Here is a 20,404-nt window from a genome sequence, read left to right as displayed (position 1 = left end):
CTGCTTGAACCCGGGAGGCAGAGGTTGCGGTAAGCCGAGATTGCGCCATTGCACTCTAGCCTGGGCAACAAGAGCCAAACTCCGTCTCAAAAAAAAAAAAAAAAAGAGTCAATTTCATAAGAGTACAAACCAGAATGGTACAAAGGTACACATTTTGTCAATGAAAACATAAACAAATTTGAAGTTTCTTTAAACAGATTAACAAGTTTATTCAGTAGAATGTATGGCCAAAAAGTGTAACCGGCATGCTCATGCCAAAAAAAGAAAGTAACTTAAGACAAAAATTAGGCCCAAATTCTACTACCAATTAAGCAGCAATTTCAATTTATAAAGTTCTATAACTTTGTACCTTCAACCTACTTTACATTAATTCTCCCCTTCCCCATGGACCACCACCACAAATGAGAAGCTGTATCTTTTAAAAAATGACCTCAAAACAGCTAATGTAATTTCCTAAAACTAATTTATTCAGCATGTTGTTGTTTTTCACAGCCATTAAATCTGCTGGGTCTCACACTCACCCAGTGAGGTAAAATAAAGATTACCCAACCCCATTTTACAGATAAAATAAATGAAAACCAGATAGGGCAAATGACTAGCTCAAAGTCACAAAGCTACTAATTAGCAGTGTGTGAATTTCCAAGCCACTGATGTTTTCACTGCTAGGATGACAACCTTAAAGCAGAATATTAAAACCTTGTCTAGATAACATAAATAAAATAATCTTAAAAGTTACACTGAGGCTGGTGCAGTGGCTCTTGCCTGTAATCCCAGCACTTTGGGAGACCATGGCAGGGGATCACCTGAGGTAGGGAGTTCAAAACCAGCCTGGCCAACATGGTGAAACTCTATCTCCACTAAAAATGCAAAAATTAGCCAGGTGTGGCAGTGCATGCCTGGAATCCCAGCTACTCCAGAGTTTGAGGCAGGAGAATCGCTTGAACCTGGGAGGCAGAAGTTGCACTCCAGCCTGGGTGACAGAGACTCTGTCTTTAAAAAAAAAAAGTTACAATGGGAAAGGAATCATACATTACTACAAATTTACTTTGCCAGGTGAAAGTACTGATTTTACCGTGGTCTACCAAGCATTCCATTTGTTTTTTAAATCTAACTAGATTAGCACCTTCTGGAACTCTAACTGCCAAAATTGTCCTCAAACTTTGTGAAAGTAAATGGAAAAAAAGAAAAGCCTGTTCATAGACACAAACTAAGTAGTATAAATGTCAGCTGAACAGACTTAAAAACTACTCATACTCCTCAAAAACAGGGAACTGAATGAAAACAATGATAATCTTAATTACAGTTTTCCAATTCTTAGGGATATTGGCACATTCATAGAAAGGCAGACATGTGCAAAGCCCATAAACCTCAACCATGTTATGTACAAGATCTTAAACTTAATATAAATGGAATAAAAACTCCCTCAGTCTCACAAAGACGATGGAGTCACAGCAGTTCAAAATTTCTGGGGCTGAACACAGAGCAGGAAGTGTCAAAAAAAAAAAAAAAAAGAATTAGAATTTTGGTATACTCTAAAACTTACACTTAATATTGATCACTTTGCATCGAATATAAGAAAAACAGCTTCAATAAAACCCTCTACAATTTATTGTCTCTAAACCTCTGCTAATTCCATTCCTCAACCCCCCCTGGGGTGTAAATGCGACACACACAGACCTCATATACAGGCCTCTTGCCTTTTTTTCTAACACAACTAGGACCTTTGTTCTGAGCGTCGGTTTTTTACTCCACTCAATAGCTCTTTCAACTTTCTACCCTGTATTTTTTGTTTTGTTTTTAAAGAGGAGACGCTGAGCCTCAACTTGCCAGGTCTTTAAAAAATGAAATGCCAAAAATATCTAATGAGACTCTCGAGAGGAATAGAAAGTTAAACACATCACTAAAGGGCCTACAAAACAGACTAAAGCCCGGAGATCGGGTGATCTGTCAGCCCAGGCAAGACCGAGGACCGCGACCAGGAAGGGAGACAGCAGGAGAGCAGTTAGGGGTCCACTTAGAACGGATTCACTGCGCTATTAACCGTACCCGCCCCCCACCAACCTTTACACACAATTAACTAACGAAGCAATTAAACTATGTCCACCATCAGACTCGATGCTTAGGCTAAACCACCCCCAGACAAAGTAAAACAGCATTATCAAAAAAAAAAACATCTATCTTAAGGGTGTGAAAGCTGCCCCTTCCGTTCTCTCCTCATCACGTAGACTAACCAACTCCCTCCTGTACCCCACCAGCAGTTCAAATGTTATTCCCCACCCCCGATTTACATGCGTTTTTATGTTTTTCCCCATTTTTCCCTCTAAGAAATGAAGGATTTCTCATTCTGAGAAAAGGAAAGACGCCGAGGATAGGATTTGAGATTTTACTATCTCCGTTATTCGAACTCCCCTCTAACTTGCCCCTGTACTTGAAACCCACTCACTATGGAGAAGGAAGGAGAGGGGCTGAACTGATGGACAAACGTTGTAATAGGTTTTATGTAATCCACATATAAATAAATTAATCGCCTGACTCGCTCTGAATGCTAATACGATTGGGGTGACAATTGGCCCACCTCCCTCCACCAAGTCCTAGTTAAACCCACCTACCACCAATTTCCATTCTTATCTATTTAAAAGGATGCTCTATTCTTCTCAGTCAAGTTTCTCGGCTTCTTAGGCCCCCTGCATGCCCCGCTCGTCATCTTCCTCCCTCAGCCTCAACTTCCCACAGCTTAAAAAACTGCCCCGCGCAGACCCAGTCTCCTGGCTCACCCGCCCTCAACCACCCCTCACCGTCGCCCTGTGCAGGAAACCCCTTACTGCGGTCTAAAGTCACTCCGGCCTCTCCCTCCTCTGACCCTCGCTTCCCACAACTGTTGTCACTCGAGCTGCTCCCTAGTTTCCATTTCCGGGCCGTCCATGGCCCCGGAGCCTCCCCTCTCCCGGTTTCCGGGCCCCTCGTCCCATTTCCGGGGAACCCTTGCCGTCTTCACACTCCCCACCTGCACTTCCGGCCCCCCACTTTCTCTCTTCCCAGACACCCTCCAAGCTCCAAAGCCCACTTCCGGCCCCCCTCGACCCCCGCCGAGCTCCCCAACACCCACAAGCCTTACCCCGCTTCTGTGAAGGGCCCTCTTCATTGCGGGGAGCCGGAGGAGGGACCCAGCGACCCCCACCTCCCGCCGGGCCCCGGTCCCTCCGGCCGCGACCGCCCTCGAGCGTCTCTCCCGTCAACCCCCGGCCCAGTCCTTCCGCGGCCCCGCCGGCGCCGGGAGCAGGCCAAGCGGGGGCCGAATCGCCGTGATGACACAACCGGGCTTCCTGGGACTTTCTGTTCCAGCTCCTCCCCCCCCCCCCCCCAACCACTCAGCCCGGCCCCCTCCCCCCAGGCTTGCCCCCGCCGCCCGGAGCTGCGCCCCAATTACCTAGTTAGGCCCCAAAGTCTCCGGTCCGGACTCGGTGGCGCGGCAGTAACTTCCACTCGCTCCCCCCACCCCCCCCAGCGGCGGCGGCGGCGGCGGCTCCGGGTCCCTTCAATTATCAGCTGAGCCGCAGCACCGCTGCCGGCGTGCGCCTCCGCCCGTGCCGCCTCCCTCCCCGCCCGCTCAGACACCCTCAGGGAACTACTTTGCCCTCAAGCTTCGGACGTCGGGCTTGTCCGCGGGACCGGCCCCGCTGCCTACTGCAGGCCCATCACATCGCCCCTCCCTCCCCTGCCGCCCGGATCGACCCTCTCAGCACCCTCCGATCTCCTCCAGATCTCTTCGAGGGACCAGGAAGGGGACTGTGGAGCTCCGCTTGGTATCCCTCCGCTGGGGTCACCCCCTCCCCTCCGTGGTAGCAGGAACTAATTCCCCTTCGGGTCACCCGGGACCTAGAGCTGGAAATTTCACCGATCAGGGTTCCCTGTGACCCTTGGAAGAAGGGACGATCGCCCCAAGTTAGAAATCCTTCTGCCAGCTCATAAGCGTGGCTCGATTTAAACTAGGGTTTTGGCCCCTTGACCCCACCAAACCCCGCCCCTTCCTGGTTGTCTTAGCGACGGTGGTGGCGTCCCAAGATGGCGTCGTGGCTGCCGGAGACTCTGCTCGAAATTGCAGGACAAGGCCCGCCGCCAAGCAAAGACTATTACCAGTTGCTGGTCACCCGGTCTCAGGCAAGTGCGAGCCGCAGTTTACCCTCTCTCCTAACTCCCTCCCGGCCCGGTTGGGGCCCGGGAGACAGGCTGCGCTAGGCCGAGAGCAACCGTGGCCCGCCGGAAGCGCCCAGTCCCGGCTCCGCGCCGGGAGGTTTTCCTTGTCACCTCGGCCTTCTCGGTCCCGCGGCCAGCGTGTCCCTGCTCTCCCCAAGCCCGGCTAGTTCCTGGCAAGCTTTCTCTGCCTCTCCGCGGTGCCGCGCGCTCCTTTCCCGCCATGCCTGCTTACCTGTAGAGTTCCTCCGCGCAAAGAGGAAAACCGGCGTCCCCGACTAGCGTGCGGCCTCACCTCAGCGTGGGAAGGAGGGAAGGACTCAGCCAAATGTCCCAAGGCGGAGCGGCTAGGGAGGGGAAAAGGAGATGGTCTCTTTTCCAGCATAGGAATTAACCATGGAGAATTTTTAAAAAATCTTTCTGTGGCCTTCACGCGTACCGCGGCCACATCAAAACTTAGTTATTACTAGTTGCAACTGACGATTGGGAGCCCTTCTCTTACCTTTTGGAGCCCCTTCTATCCCACTGAAAGTGTGCGAGGGGAGTGGCATAAAAACGTTTCAGCTGCTATGTGCTTCAGCCCCACCCATAATGACATCTGCTCCACAACAATAAGACCGAGAGTTATATTATCACCAAAGTAACAATCGGCCTATTTTTATGCCCGCTGTATTTATTGAAGGTGGGCTTTTGGATGATTGTGTCTATGAAATTCTCAACTTGAGCTGGGCCTCCGCTGGAAACACGTTTCTAATCCTGACTGAGCTTACGCCTGTCACTGAGTAGTTCATTCATGCACCCAGTGCCTGAATGAACAGATACTATTCCTATAAAATAAAATTTAAAACTTCGTATATGTTTGTTTTGTTGTGCATGTTGATTATTCCCTCGGTTTGTCCAGGAGTCCTTAAAATACGTAATAAGTTGATTTTTTGATATTTTTAAAAGCATCTTTTAAAATATAAATGTTAACATATTTTTTTTAAATTTAAGATTTAGAGGCCAGGCGCGGTGGCTCATGCTTGTAATTCCAGCATTTTGGGAGGCCGACGCAGGCGGATCACGAGGTCTGGAGGTCGAGACCAGCCTGGCCAACATGGTTAAACCCTCTCTCTACTAAAAATACAAAAATTAGCCGAACATGGTGGCGGGCGCCTGTAATCCCAGCTACTCAGCAGGCTGAGGCAAAAGAATTGCTTGAACCCCGGAGGCTGAGGTTGCAGTGAGCTGAGATCGTGCTGTTGCACTCCAGCCTGGGCAACAGAGCGAGACTCTGTCTCAAAAAAAAAAAAAAAAGATTGAAATACTAAAAAAAATTTTTTTAAGTTTCTTAGTATAGTACTTCCTGAGAGCAGGGCTAATAGACAGTGGCCCCAGAGTCAGCCTCAAATTTTTAATTAAACTGTTTTTAGAGAGTTTTGCATATTGAATTAGCGATTTATGACATGCTGAAAGGCATCCTTTTTGTACATTTTTAAAACGGATTATTGATTTTTCCATTGGCTTTAAGATTTATTTATTTATTTATTGAGATGGAATCTCGCTCTGTTGCCCAGGCAGGAATGCAGTGCCATGATCTCGGCTCACTGCAACCTACACCTCCTGGGTGCAAGCAATTCTCCTGCCTCAGCCTCTCCAGTAGCTGGGATTACAGGCATGTGCCACCATGTCCAGCTAAGTTTTGTATTTTCAGTAGAAACATGGTGTTCACCATGTTGCCCAGGCTGGTCTCAAACTCCTGACCTCAAGTGATCTACCCACTTCCACCTCCCAAAGTGCTGGGATTACATGTGCCCACCACCAGGCCTGTCCAATTTTTTTTGTATTTTTAGTAGAGAGGGTTTTTGCCATCTTGGCCAGGCTGGTCTCAAACTCCTGGCCTCAGGTGATCTGCCCTCCTCAGCCTCCCAAAGTGCTGGGATTACAGACTTGAGCCGTCCCGCCTGGCCAGCTTTAATATTTATGATCATAACAGTTCTTTGCTTTCTAACATGAGTGGTCAAAAATATAATATCTTCTAATCTTACATGATTTTCTATTTTCATCTACCTGAAGTAAGTTAGAATATTTAAATTTTTACAGCCTTGAAAAATTTGTCTTTTTAAAACATTTTCTTTCCCTTGAGGGTCTGGTATTACAAGTATGTTACATTTATTTCATTTGTAAGCCTCAACAGGCTGAATATCTGTTTACCATTTTATTTTCGTAAATTCACCTTAGGAGTGCTCCTGGCATTCATTTTCCTAAAGAATACTTCTGTTGTTGGCATTGTTCAGACTTTGCCCTCGGGTCTAACTTAGTCGCATACCTTCCTCTAACTACTCTGTTTTAAGAAATCTTTCCTACCATCCCTTCAGTGTTCTTAATTTCCCTTTTTCTTTCTTTTTAATTTTTTTTTTTTTACAGGTGAGAAACTCTTCTTTATCTCAGGTTTTTTACTTTCTGTCAGTCACATATATATGTAGAGTCCTAAATTCTCATCCATTTTCTTTTTTAAGCATGCTGAATAAATCCACTACACTTCTACCAGTGAGAGTTAATCTCCAAGCTAATTAATTCACCCTTTTTTTAAAGTAAAATTTGTTGTAAAAAATGGCATGCCAAAAAAATATGCTTTTCAGTCAACTGCCTTGAGAATATGCTATTTTCTAACCACAAGACAATTTTTCTGAGTCTTAGCACAGGAAACCAAACATCTAGTAAGAGGTGGCCTGACATAAATAAGTACTAAAAGACTAGCATTAAAATCTGTTTTATAAGATAGATTTTTTCTGGAATGACTTTCTAAAATTATTTCTTGTACATTTCCTTCCCTTTCTTCTGTCTTTATTTATTTTATGTTGTATATTATCCAAATTATGCCCCAGATTTAGATGAATCCTTCTTTCATGCTGATTCTGTTTTTTAGTCTCTTTTTCACTGTGTCTTGTTCGTTGGCCTTAAATCCAAATAACGGCACATTTGACACGGATGTCAGGGCAAATATTTCTATCAGTGTCATACCACCATTGACATACTCCAGAATATAAATGTTGTACATAAATATTTCCTTTGTGTATATAGTAACATTCCAAATGTATTGTATGCTTACACAGTCACTTCTCTCTTACAGCGTGATACCATGTTATTGTTGTTTGGGGTTTCTTATTTATTTTTATTTTATTTATTTACATACTTTGAGATGGAGTCTCGCTCTGTCGCCAGGCTAGAGTGCAATGGCATGATCTCAGCTCACTGCAATCTCTGCTTCCCGGGTTCAAGCAATCCTCCTGCCTCAGCCTCCCAAGTAGCTGGGACTACAGGCGCATGCCACCAAGCCTACCTAAGTTTTGTATTTTAAGTAGAGATGGGGTTTCACCATGTTGGCCAGGATGATCTCTATCTCTTGACCTTGTGATCTGCCTGCCTCGCTTGGCCTCCCAAAGTGCTGGGATTACAGGTGTGAGCCACCGCGCCCAACTCAGGGTTTTTTTTTAATTCAAAAAAATAATTTTCGATAACATGGGGAGAAATGCCAGATATAGGTGATGGGGAGGAAGGCAGCAAACCACATTGCCAGGTATGTACCTATGCAACAGTCTTGCGTGTTCTTCACACGTACCCCAAAGCCTAAAATGCAATAAAATATATATTTTTTAAAAATAATAATTTTCATATTATAGCTGAGGTCAATTTAGTTTCCCAAAGCTGATCTTTATGATGATGATGATCTCAAGCTTTAGAAAAAATAGTGCACTGCGCTAGAAATTAAAAAAAGAAAAAATTCTCCAAACTCTTGCTAGAAATAAAAAAAAAAGCCAGGCAGGGTGGCTTACGCCTGTAATCCCAGCACTTTGGGAGGTCGAGGCAGGTGGATCACGAGGTCAAGAGATCAAGACCATCCTGGTCAACATGGTGAAACCCCGTCTCTACTAAAAACACAAAAAATTAGCTGGGCATGGTGGCGCGTGCCTGTAATCCCAGCTACTCGGGAGGCTGAGGCAGGAGAATTGCCCAAAACCCAGGAGGCGGAGGTTGCCGTGAGCCAAGATCGTGCCATTGCACTGCAGCCTGGGTAACAAGAGTGAAACTCAGTCTCAAAAGAAAAAAAAAATTAAAATTAAAAAAATAAAAATAGTGCACTGCTTTCTAAATCAAAGATTCACTCAAGAGCTGGGCACAGGGCCGGGCGCGGTGGCTCACGCCTGTAATCCCAGCACTTTGGGAGGCTTAGGTGGGAGGATTACTTGAGCTGAGGAGTTCCAGAACAACCTGGACAACGTAGCAAGACCTCTTCTCTTAAAAAAAAAAAAAAAAATTAGCTGGATGTGTGGCGGATGCCTGTAATCCCAGTTACTTGGGAGGCTGAGGCAGGAGAATCACCCAAACTCGGAAGGTGGAGTTTGCAGGGAGCTGAGACCGCACCACTGCACTCCAGCCTGAGCAACAGAGTGAGACTTCATCCCAAAACACCAACCAAAAAAACCCCAAAACAAAACATGATACCATTGTGGCATTATGAATTAGATTTTTTTAAGATTAAGAATAATCCTTTGTGAATTTATTCCATTGTATTAAAACATTTATAAAGTGGAAAAAAAAAAAAAAAAGGGCCCAGCACCCAGTCCCTAGAAAAAAAAATTTTTTAAGTTAAAAAAAAAAAACAAAAACATTGGGCAGGGTGGCTGATACCTGTAATCTCAACACTTTGGGAGGCCGAGGCAGGCAAATCACTTGAGGCCAGGAGTTCAAGACCAGCCTAGCGAATATAACGAAACCCCATCTCTACTAAAAATACAAAAAATTAGCTGGGTGTGGTGGCATGTGCCTGTAATCTCAGCTACTCGGGAGGCTGAGGCAGGAGAATCGCTTGAACCCAAGAGGCAGAGATTGCAGCGAGCCAAGATCTCACCATTGGGCAACAGAGCGAGACTCCATCTCAAAAAAAAAGTTATTACTTACTCTATTTCTATTAGTATGCATGTATTTTCTTATATTGGATTCTAATTCTTTGAAAACTTGTAGATTCATAAAGTGTTAGGGCTGGCAAGGATCTTTGTTTTTTTGTTTTCGTTTCTGAGACAGAGTCTCACTCTGTCACCCAGGCTGGAGTACAGTGGCACCATCTCGGCTCACTGCAACCTCCGCCTTCTGGGTTCAAGCAATTCTCCTGTCTAAGCCTTCCCAGTACCTGGGATTACAGGCACCCGCCACGATGCCCGGCCAATTTTTGTGTTTTAAGTAGAGACAGAGGTTTCGCCATGTTGGCCAGGCTGGTCTCGAACTCCTGACCTCAAGTGATCTGCCCGCCTCAGCCTCCCAAAGTTCTGGGATTACAGGGTAGAGACACCGTGCCCAGCCAGGGCTGGAAAGAATCTTGAATATGACTTAGTTCCTACTCTCATGAAGCATATATATTCTTACATATAGTGGGGAGAATGTAGCTAGTATTTGATTTGTAAAAACACTTTAATGATTTTATATGTCGTATTTTTTTTTTAACACCAATAGAAGTTCATGAGCAATTGCTAAGTAAATGAGTACAGACGTTTTAAAATCTATGAATCCAGAAAAAGCAAACAACCACTTTATATTAAGTGGTCCAGGAGGGTATTGTTACCAGTGTTGTGCTCTTGAAATGTTGTCTTCTTTATCCTCTCAAAATGGAATTGTTTGCTTAGGAGGCCAGAGCAGTTAACTTAGGTTTAACATGATAAATAGTGAAAAAGTGTTAGAGAGTATGGGAATTGGCAGATAAGGGCTTTTGCAGCCAATAACCCAGGTGGTTGTCCGAAGCACCAATATGTTATAGTTAATTCCAGCAGATGAAAGAAGTTAGAATTGGGCAATAGATTAGTCCTGTTTTATCTTTTACTAAATCCTATCCAAAGCTCCAAAAAGATATCTGAAGCTAGTGCCATTTGAAAAACAAGAAATGCAAAAGCTCACCTCCCTAAAAAATATAGCAATTATTTTAGAAGTGCATTTGAGTTGTAGCACTAACAGACTGAAAACACCTGAGGTTCCATGCCAGCCTGTGACAGGAAACTGTCACCTCAATGAACTTCTGACAAAGGAATTAAAACCAGACTTGGTGATGGCTAGGCGAGAGACAACTAAAAATTGGGCTAGCGCCATTTCAAACTACAGACCAATTTTAAAGATTTAAAATGTAAATGCAGTCTACTAAAAATGTTACCGCGTACACCCTTTGACCCAGTACATCCATCTCTATGATTTTGGTGTCCAAAAATGCTATCACATGTGCACAAGGATATGTGAGCAAGTTTATTCACCGAAGTAAAATAATTGTAAAAACATTTTTCCATGAGAGGAAATGTGGTTAAACTGTGATTCATTCATGCCATAGAATACTATCCAACTTTTAAAAAATAATGCGGTGGATCTCTGTCTACTCAGTAGACCAAATAAAATCTTTAGCAAGAAAAGCAAGTTGCTGGATTAAACATAGCAAGATCCTACTTTTGTAAAAAGTATTTTAAATAAATGTTAGGTTTTAAATAATTATTTTTTTAAAAAGCTGGAATGATGCACTCTTAGATTTATAGATTTTTACTGTCTGCATTCATATAAGACCTGAATTTTCTACCATGAGCATTTATTTTTATAATCAGAGAAAAGCAATAAAGATTTAAAACGAAAGTGTAGCCAGATAGGGTGTGGTGGCTGACACCTGTAATCTCAGCACTTCGGGAGGCTGAGGCAGGTAGATCACCTGAAGTTAGGAGTTCAAGACCAGCCTGGCCAACATGGTGAAACTTCGTCTCTACTAAAAATAAAAAAAATTAGCCAGGTGTGGTGGCAGGTGCCTGTAATCCCAGCTACTTAGGAGGTTGAGGCAGGAGAGTCACTTGAACCTGGAGGGTGGAGGTTTCAGTGAGCCAAGATCACCACTGCACTCCAGCCTGGGCGACAGAGTGAAACTCCGTCTCAAAAATAAAATAAATAAATAAAAATGTAAATGCGTAACTCTTACTCTGAGGCGGTGTCCTGCCTGCATTCCTCCTATTTGCCCAGCACCACCTTTGACCCACTTCCCTCACTGAATATTGACATAGCTTTGATGGCTGTCTGACACACTCCTTCTTTTGTCGAGGGAAAATAATTCTAATTCTGCAGTTTCAGAGAGAGTGCAAATTGATTAATGATTAATTTTCTATTTTTCCTTGCAAAATTTTAAGGAGGTTTTTATGTTTTAGAAGCAGGGTCATTCTGTTACCTAGGCTGGTGTGCAGTGGTGCAGTCAGCTCACTGCAGCCTCCAACTCCTGGGCTCAAGCAATCCTCCTGCCTCTGCATCCCAAAGTGCTGGGATTACAAGCATGAACCACTATACCCGTCCTTAAGAAGGATTTACTGTCTAAAAACTTCTGAGCTTTTTTTTTTTCTTTTTTGTGGGGAATGAGGGGTACGGAGTCTTGCTCTGTCACCCAGGCTGGAGTGCAGTGGCATGATCTCGGCTCACTGCAACCTCCACCTCCCAGGCTCAAGCAATTCTCCTGCCTCAGCCTCCCAAGTAGCTGGGACTAAAGGCGTATACCACTACGCCTGGCTAATTTTTATATTTTTAGTAGAGACAGCGTTTCACCATGTTGGCCAGACTGGTCTAGAACTTCTGACCTCAAGTGATCCGCCCTCCTCGACCTCCCAGAGTGCTGGAATTATAGGCATGAGCCACCGCATCTGGCCTCTTTTTCTTTTTAATATAAGTAATAATTACTTTTGAGAAACTAAAGGATTGCTCTTTCTTGCCTTGATGGGGAGATGGTACTAATGAGCTAAAAAAAAAAGATGTGGAGAGCAAAGCAAGGCCAAGGTGGTCCACTGAATAGATTTATAGATTTATTTGGCTCCCAATAAAGCTTAAAGAACAGAATTTCGGCCGGGCGTGGTGGCTCACGCCTGTAATCCAAGCACTTTGGAGGCCAAGGCAGGCGGATTACCTGAGGTCGGGAGTTCAAGGCCAGCCTGACCAACATGGTGAAACCCAGTCTTTAAAAAAAAAGAACAGAATTTCTTGGCCAGGCATAATGACTCATGACTGTAATCCCAGCACTTTGGGAGGCCAAGATGGGCGGATCACCTGAGGTTGGGAGTTCGAGCCCAACACAGAGAAACCCCATCTCTACTATAAATACAAAATTAGCCAGGTGTGGTGGCACATGCCTGTAATCCCAGCTACTCGGGAGGCTGAGGTAGGAGAATCGCTTGAACCTGGGAGGCGGAAGTTGTGGTGAACCAAGGTCATGCCATTGCCTGAGCAACAAGAGGGAAACCCCTGTCTCAAAAAAACAAAAAGAAAAACAATTTCTCAAGTAAATTAAAATGATATTAAATAAATAGCAGGTTGCATATTTTGGGAGCTGGATGGGGGTCCAATCAACTTAACATCAGAATAATAGTATACTCCTAGGGGACCCAGGAACCTGTAAGTCATGTTCTGTTGCAGTCCTCCCCATCCCCTCCGTCACACACACACACACACACACGGAAGGTCCCCAAGGTGCACATACATAGAGAAGACAAAGCAGAGGAGAGGAAACATGTTCCCCTTTGGCCTCTGCTTTTCTTTCTATGTCCCTAAGGGAGTGTTGCCCACTGATGAAGATGAATGTTTCTGCAGACTTCCAAGCTACCATGCCCAAATTCCAAAAGTCAGTATCATACTTGTGCTTATTTATTTTTCATAGCCTGGTCATCATAGCGAGATCTCATCTCTACAAAAAAAATCTAAAAATTGTCCAGGCGTGGTGGCTCACACATGTAATCCTAGCATGCTGGGAGACCAAGGTAGAAGGATCACTTGAGGTCAGGAGTTCAAGACCCACTTGGCCAACATAGCAAGACCCCATCTCTATTTTAAAAATAAATAATTAGGCCGGGCGCGGTGGCTCAAGCCTGTAATCCCAGCACTTTGGGAGGCCGAGGCGGGTGGATCACGAGGTCAAGAGATCGAGACCATCCTGGTCAACATGGTGAAACCCTGTCTCTACTAAAAATACAAAAAATTAGCTGGGCATGGTGGCGTGTGCCTGTAATCCCAGCTACTCAGGAGGTTGAGGCAGGAGAATTGCCTGAACCCAGGAGGCGGAGGTTGTGGTGAGCCAAGATCGCGCCATTGCACTCCAGCCTGGGTAACAAGAGTGAAACTCCGTCTCAAAATAAATAAATAAATAAATAAATAAATAATTAGTTAGGTGTGGTGGCATGAACCTGTAGTCCCAGCTACTAAGAAGGCTGAAGTGGGAGGATCACTTGAACCTAGGTGTTTGAGGCTGCAGTGAGCCATGATCGTTCCACTGAACTTCACTGAACGGAATGAGACCCTGTATCCTAAAGAAAAAAAATGTTTTCCTCTTCTCTGTTATGTGTTGATTTACACTCCTCTTTTCAGCTGTGTTTCTTTTTTTCCAAAGTCCCTTATTCTTTCCTCTTCCCTTAAAAGAGATGCTTTAGGCTGGGCACAGTGGCTCACGCCTGTAATCCCAACACTTTGGGAGGCCGAGGTGGGCAGATCACCTGAGGTCAGGAGTTCAAGACCAGCCTGGCCAACATGATGAAACTTCATCTCTACTAAAAATACAAAAATTAACCGGGCATGGAGGTGGGCACCTGTAATCCCAGCTACGCGGGACGCTGAGGCAGGAGAATTGCTTGAACCTGAGAGGCAGAGGTTGCAGTGAGCCAAGATCACGCCGATGCTTTACCCTCTCCATCGCTGCACCTGAGAACCGCAGCTCAGCTGTGCTGGAACTGTCCTCAGGGTGTGCTGTGGTTTTCCCCCCTGCTGTTATTTACTCCTTCGAGGCTCCTCCTGATGGCAGCAAGTGCAGCAAACATTCCCTTCCCTGCCCTACAGGTTAGGCCAGGTGTTTATAATAATAAACTGCATTATTCTTCTATTCCTCATGTCTGACACACTTCCGAAAAATGATTCTCAATCATTGTGTCTTGTGACACTCCAGGATATGCCCAATTTGAGTTGTGAAATCACTTTTAGTCAGAAATTTTTAATTTCTTTTAATTTTTTTTAAGTGGCATATGGCACTTTTGAGAGGAGAGGGATGGCATGATCCAAGTAAGGTGACTAAACTCTTAAAAATAACAATATTTGCTGTTGAGTTAGTCCAGTCAAGTGGCTCCTAAATCATGACTCATTTCAAAATCACATGACAACCGGACATAGCTCCAGTATCACCTTTTCCCTCCAGGTAAATTGTTCACTTGGCACCTGTGGGTGCCTACTCAATCTAGGCAGTTAATTTGATCTCACCCTACATTGACAGAGATTTGCTTCACAATTATATGGGGCAGTAGAGCACTTACTTGGGAGTCACCGAGTCAGGGATCCTTTCATTCCTCCTGCTGCCTGCAAGCTCTTGACCTGGGGCGAGGCACTTCATTTGTCTGAGCCCTATTTGTGTCTTCAGCATAAAGTTACTATTCTAAGAGATCACTAAGCTTTATGCCAGCTCTAAAATGATGTTTCACAGCCAGCATGATGGCTCACGCTTGTAATCCCAGCACTTTAGGAAGCCGAGGTGAGTGGACCATGTGAGGTCAGGAGTTCGAGACCAGCCTGGCCAACATAGAAAACCTGGTCTCTACTAAAAATACAAAAATTGGCTGGGTGTGTAATCCCAGCTACTCAGGAGGCTTAGGCAGGAGAATCTCTTAAACCTGGGAGGTGGAGGTTGCAGTGAGCTGAGATAGCGCAGTTGCATTCCAGCCTGTGTGACAGAGTGAGACTTCATCTCAAAAAAATAAAATGTTGGGCCGGGCGTGGTGGCTCAAGCCTGTAATCCCAGCACTGTGGGACTGTGGGAGGCCGAGGCGGGTGGATCACGAGGTCAAGAGATCGAGACCATCCTGGTCAACATGGTGAAACCCCGTCTCTACTAAAAATACAAAAAATTAGCTGGGCATGGTGGCGCGTGCCTGTAATCCCAGCGACTCAGGAGGCTGGGGCAGGAGAATTGCCTGAACCCGGGAGGCGGAGGTTGCGGTGAGCCGAGATCGCGCCATTGCACTCCAGCCTGGGTAACGAGCGAAACTCCGTCTCAAAAAAAAATAAATAAATAAAATAAAATAAAATGTTCTTCCAGGCCGGGCGCAGTGGCTCACGCTTGCAATCTCAGCACTTTGGGAGGCCGAAGCGGTGGATCACGAGGTCAGGGAGTTTAAGACCAAACTGGCCAACATGGTGAAACCCCGTCTCTACTAAAAAATACAAAAATTAGCTGGGCATGGTGGCTGGTACCTGTAATCCTAGCTACTTGGGAGGCTGAGGTAGGAGAATTGCTTGAACCAGGACCCAGGAGGTGGAAGTTGCAGTGAGCTGAGATCACGCCACTGCACTCCAGCCTGGGCTACAGAGCAAGACTCCATCTCAAAAAAAAAAAAAAAAATGCTCTTCCACATGAAAGTAGTATTTTGTTTTTTGTGTGCACGTATATATATTTTTTTCTTTTTTTAGACAGCATTTTGTTTTGTTTTTAAGACAGGGTCTTGCTCTGTCACCCAAGCTGGAATGCAGTGGTGCAATCATAGCTCACCGTAGCCTCCAACTTCCATCCTCAAGGGCTCCACCCACTTTAGCGCCCCTTAATAGCAGGGACTGCAGGTCCATGCCACCATGCCCAGCTAAGAAAGTAGTGTTTTAGGTTGGGCGCGGTGGCTTCACGCCTGTAATCCAAGCACTTTGAGAGGCCGAGGCAGACAGATCACAAGGTCAGGAGTTCAAGACTAGCCTGACCAACATGGTGAAACCCCATCTCTACTAAAAATACAAAATTAGCCTGGCGTGGTGGCACATGCCTGTATTCCCAGCTACCCAGGAGGCTGAGGCAGGACAATCACTTGAACCTGGGAGGCAGAGGTTGCAGTGAGCTGAGATTGTGCCACTGTGCTCCAGCCTGGGCAATAGAGAGAGACTCCATCTCAAAAAAAGAAAATCTAGTGTTTTATGCTAAAAGCAGCAATGGAATTTTTTTTGTTGTTTTTGTTTTTTTAGAAAAATTGAGTTTGTATCAAAGATTATGTATTAGAGCCTGAGCTCATGCCTGTAATCCCAGCACTTTGGGAGGCCAAGATGGGTAGATCATCTGAGGTCGGGAGTTCAAGACCATCCTGGCCAACATGGTGAAACCCCATCTCTACTAAAAATACAAAAATTAGCTGGGTGTGGTGGTATACACCTATAATCCTAGCTACTCAGGAGGCTGAGGCAGGAGAATCCCTTGAACTCGGGTCGGGGGCCCGAGGTTGCAATAAGCCGAGATCACACCACTTCACTGTGGCCTGGACAAACCCTCCCGAGTAGCTGGGATTACAGGCATGTAGCACCACACCAGGCTAATTTTGTATTTTTAGTAGACATGGGGTTTCTCCATGTTGGTCAGGCTGGTCTTGAACTCATGACCTCAGGTGATCCGCCTTCCTCGGCCTCCCAAAGTGCTGGGATTACAGGTATGAGCCATCGAGAATTTTTTTTTTTTTTTTTTTTTTTTTTTTTTTTTTTTTTTTTGAGATGGAATCTTGCTCTTTCGCCAGGCTGGAGTAAAATGGCACGATCTTGGCTCACTGCAACCTACTCCTCCTGGGTTCAAACAATTCTCCTGCCTCAGCCTCCCTAGTAACTGGGATTACAGCACACGTTACCATGCCCAGTTAATTTTTGTATTTTCAGTAGAGACATGATTTCGCCCTGTTGGCCAGGTTGGTCTCAAACTCCTGACCTAAGGTGATGCACCCGCCTCAGCCTCCCAAAGTGCTGAGATTACAGGCATGAGCCACCATGCCCACCCCCCTTCTCCTTATAAAGAAACAATACACAAACATAAAAAAAGTTTTGTGATGAGAAAAGATTAGACAGTTGTAAGTAAAACAAAATTATATTTGCTTCTTTTCTCTGGAATTTCTCAGAGTCTTTAAAATCCTATTTTGCCTCATGAATCTCAAAGAGAAGATTGCAGAGGAGAGCTTTTCGTATGACCCCAGAGCCCTCTCTTCTCTGAGCATCTTTAGGGATTCCAACTGGAATGCTGTGTGGAAAACCACTCAGCAGTCTCCCTGATATACGGCGGGAAATGCAGAAGAAACGTTAAATACCAGCACCAAATCAGTCAAATTTTACCTTTTCCGTAAAAGCGATTATAGTAACCCTTAGTCATCTCATGACTATTTTCTTTTCTTTTTTTTTTTTTTTTTTGGGCGGGGGGCGGGGGGTGGGGGGTGGGCGGAGACTTACTCTATGCCCAGGTGGGAGTGCAGTGGCACAATCTCAGCTCACTGCAGCCTCTGCCTCCTAGGTTCCAGCGATGCTCCTGCCTCAGCCTTCCAGGTAGCTGGGATTACAGGCGCCTGCCACCATGCCTGGCTAATTTTTGCGACAGAGCTCTGTCAGTCAGGCTGGAGTGCAGTGGTGCGATCTTGGCTCACTGCAACCTCCACCTCCTGAGTTCAAGGGATTCTCGTGCCTCCGCCTCCCAAGTAGCCGTGATTACAGGCACCTGCCACCATGCCCAGGTAATTTTTGTATTTTTAGTAGAGACGAGTTTTCGCCGTGTTGGCCAGGCTGGTCTTGAACTCCTGACCTCAAATGATCTACCCACCACGGCCTCCCAAAGTGCTGGGATAGCAGGCATGAGCCACTGTGCCCAGCCTATTCATTGGTTTTACAAATAAATGTGCTTCTGAGGTTCTGTGGCCATTTTATTCTAACCTCCTCTTTAGAAATATTTTTAATTTCAAAATTGCAATCCAAAAAAAAAAAAAAGAAATACCCACACCCTCAAATGTGTTATATGCCACATTTTAATGCCTTAACTTGTGCTTCCAAAATCTCGATGAACATGTTTTGATGCACGCCACAGAGGAAAGCATGTGTCATCACTGTGAATACAGTAGAATTTCTTACAAATGTTTTATTGTTTGGGAAAGCTGAGCTCTCACCAACCCTCTGGATTTGTGCCTATACAAAGCAGGTATAATTGGAGCAGAGAGTAGCCTGAAAATCACGAGAGTTTGAGACTCACCAGCTCAGCACAAAATCTTGGAACACTGACAGTTCACAGAAGCACACTGGCCACCGTATGATGATAATATTGAGCATTAGCCAGATATGATGGTGCATGCCTGTAATCCCAGCTACTTGGGAGGTTGAGTCAGGAGAATCGCTTGAACCTGGGAGGTGGAGGTTGCAGTGAGCCGAGATCACACCATCACACTCCAGCCTGGGCAACAAAAGTGAAACTCCGTCTCAAATAATAATAATACTGTCGAGCTAGGGAAAGTGTTAACACATAGAAAGTAATTTTCAGTGCTTTTTTTTTTATTCTAAATTTGGTATTTGTAATAAGGAGACAAAAATTTGGTGGATGTCGTTAATGATTCAACTCTGAAACAGAAGTCTTTCTGTCCTCTCATTAGTGCATCTTTTGGATCCTTGGAATTGAAGGGTATCCTAAAATCAGCAGCATGAATCACTTTTTACAAAATGGGCTGAGCATGGTGGCTCACGCTTGTAATCCCAGCACTTTGGGAGCCAAAGGCAGGTGGATCACCTGAAGTCAGGAGTTCAAGACCAGCCTGGCCAACATGGTGAAACCCCGTCTCTACTAAAAATACAAAATTAGCTGGGCGTGATGGCACACACCTGCAATCCCAGCTACTCGGGAGGCTGAGGCAGGAGAATCACTTGAACTTGGGAGGCGGAGGTTGCAGTGAGCCGAAATGCCATTGCACTCCAGCCTAGGTGACAAAGACCAAGTCTCAAAAAAAAAAAAAAAAACAGAAAGGAAGGAAGGAAGGAGGGAAGGTGGTGAGGCAGGGGGAGGGGAGGGGAGGGGAGGGGAGGGAAAAAAAGAAAAGAAAAGAAAGGACTTTGGCTCATTCCATGAATAACAAATGTTCGAGTATCTCCTGTGTACCAAGTGCTACTGTGTGCTGTGCCAAGCACTGAGGATACCGGGTGGGAGCCAAGTATGTAGTCTCTGCCCTCATGGAGTTTACAGCCTAGTGGGAGATAAAGACACTGATAAGAAGGCCAGCACAGTAGTTCACGCCTGTAATCCCAGTACTTTGAGAGGCCAAGGAGGGTGGATCATTTGAGGTCCAGAGCTCAAGATCAGCCTGGCCAACATGCTGAAACACCGTTGCTACTAAAAATACGAAAAATTGCTGGGTGCAGTGGCACACGCCTGTAATCCTAGCACTTTGGGAGGCCGAGGTGGGTAGATCACCTGAGGTCAGGAGTTCAAGACCAGCCTGGCCATCATGGTGAAACCTCATCTTTATAAATAAATAAATAAATATATATATATACAAAAAATCAGCCAGCGGGTGGCACGTGCCTATAATCCCAGCTATTCGGGAGGCTGAGGCAAGAGAATCATGGAAACCCAGGAGGCAGAGGTTGCAGTGAGCCAAGATTGCTCCACTGCACTCCAGCATGGGGCGGCAGAGCGAGACTCTGTCTAAAACAAACAAAAATAAGCCAGCTGTGGTGGCTCATGCCTGTAATCACAGCATTTAGGGAGGCCAAGGTGGGTGGATCACGAGGTCAAGAGTTTGAGACCATCCTGGCCAATATGGTAAAACCCCATCTCTACTAAAAGTACAAAAATTGGCTGGGTGTGGTGGCATGTGCCTGTAATCCCAGCTACTCAGGAGGCCAAGGCAGGAGAACTGCTTGAACCTGGGAGATGGAAGTTGCAGTGAGCCGAGATCCTGCCACTGCTTTCCAGCCTGGGTGACAGAGTGAGACTTTGTCTTACAAAAAAAAAAAAAAAAATAGTGACCAGATAAACATATAAGCAAAACTAAGATGTCAACCATGGTAAGTGCTATCAAGAAGAGACACTTGTGCTTGCTTCAGCAGCACATATACTAAAAACTGGAACGATACAGAGATTATTATGGTCCCTGAGCAAGAAGAGATACCCTTTCCCTTCTGAGCCTACTTTAAAAAGGCAATAAAAAGAGACACTCGGCCAGGCGTAGTGGCTCACCCCTGTAATCCAAGCACTGTGGAGGCCAAGGCGGGCAGATCACCTGAGGTCGGGAGTTCAAGACCAGCCTGACCAACATGGTGTCACCCCGTCTTTATTAAAAAAAAAAAGAAAAAGAGACACTCGTGTTCTGCAATGTGTTATGGTAGGACATGGCCTTTGTCAAGAAGATCAGGAAAGGCAAAAAAAAAAAAAAAAAAAAAA

The 20,404-nt window shown here is 45.3% G+C and overlaps 1 protein-coding gene across 24 annotated transcripts in view; it reads right to left on the bottom strand.

Moving 5' to 3' along the window:
* The window catches only part of TRIP12 (thyroid hormone receptor interactor 12), a 160,134-nt gene extending 156,567 nt beyond the window's left edge, over positions 1-3,567 (bottom strand). For 9 of the 24 annotated variants that reach the window (XM_032277962.1, XM_032277969.1, XM_032277972.1 and 6 more), the window contains exon 1: positions 3,428-3,558. The gene's annotated coding sequence lies outside the window, so the exon portion shown is untranslated. The other 15 variants (XM_032277983.1, XM_032277984.1, XM_032277975.1 and 12 more) reach the window with 6 other exon arrangements.
* Between the last annotated feature and the right edge of the window lie 16,837 nt (positions 3,568-20,404).

The sequence above is a fragment of the Sapajus apella genome, unplaced genomic scaffold (genome assembly GCF_009761245.1).
Source record: "Sapajus apella isolate SASKATOON/1434 unplaced genomic scaffold, GSC_monkey_1.0 scaffold10, whole genome shotgun sequence".
Lineage (NCBI taxonomy): Eukaryota > Metazoa > Chordata > Mammalia > Primates > Cebidae > Sapajus > Sapajus apella.
The sequence above is the reverse complement of the archived record's forward strand: the minus strand, read 5'-3'. Positions and strand labels throughout refer to the sequence as shown.